The sequence below is a fragment of the Penaeus monodon genome, chromosome 27 (genome assembly GCF_015228065.2).
Source record: "Penaeus monodon isolate SGIC_2016 chromosome 27, NSTDA_Pmon_1, whole genome shotgun sequence".
Lineage (NCBI taxonomy): Eukaryota > Metazoa > Arthropoda > Malacostraca > Decapoda > Penaeidae > Penaeus > Penaeus monodon.
In genome coordinates, this window is record NC_051412.1 from 29,477,011 (window position 1) to 29,477,823 (window position 813).

General features: G+C 50.4%; 1 protein-coding gene across 1 annotated transcript in view; it reads right to left on the reverse strand.

Annotated features, from left to right (window-relative positions):
• The window catches only part of LOC119590758 (serine/threonine-protein phosphatase PP1-2-like), a 25,270-nt gene that overhangs the window by 24,007 nt on the left and 450 nt on the right, over window positions 1-813 (reverse strand). The gene's annotated exons all lie outside the window — the stretch shown is intronic.

Consider the following 813-nt stretch of genomic DNA (forward strand, 5'->3'; position numbering starts at 1 on the left):
TTCTCATTTCATTTGTCAGTTTTCTGTTTAACTTTCGATTTATTGTTTTTCTAAAATAGCCTCTCTCTGCGAGCAAGAGTTTTCGCGTGAAGATATCAATAGGGAAATAGAGTTCATTCGACTTCATTCTGTGCGTGAACACGGAACCCGACGTCGGCCCAAGATTCTCTTCGGGATCCAAGCGCCTCACCCATGCACCTTTTCTTACCCCTCAAGCCTCCCCCTTCTCTCTCCCCCCCTTCCTTCTCCCTCCCGCCCCTTCCCTCCCTTCCTCCCCCTTCCTTCTCCCTCCCGACTCTTCCTTCCCCTCCCCCCCTTCCTTCTCCCTCCCTTCCCTTCCCTCCCCTCCCCCCCCTTCCTTCACCCTCCCGCCCATTCCCTCCCCTCCCCCCCTTCCTTCACCCTCCCGCCCCTCCCCTCCCCTAATCCCCAGCCGACCTCACGACGGCGACCCTGGACGACCACCATGCCCGGGCCATCCGTTACGGAGATCTTATCGGCAGGCACCAGGTATTTTACCACTTAACTTATCAACTCGGCTCACTAGGTCCTGCAAGTTTTAGCCTCAGTGTTTACAGCCTCAAGCATTGCATAATTATTGGACATGCGGTCCCATGTTTATGTTATGCATACATGCAAGCGTAGGCATGATCGGTGTATGTGTATGCTTGCGCGCTTTCACACATTCCACTGCCTTATTGTTATGCAATACGTGCTATGGAAAATAAATGGTGTAACATTATTCGTGTTTTTTCAGTTGATTAATTTAAATGATTGACAATAACTAGTCACAAATGGGGTATTTCATAACAC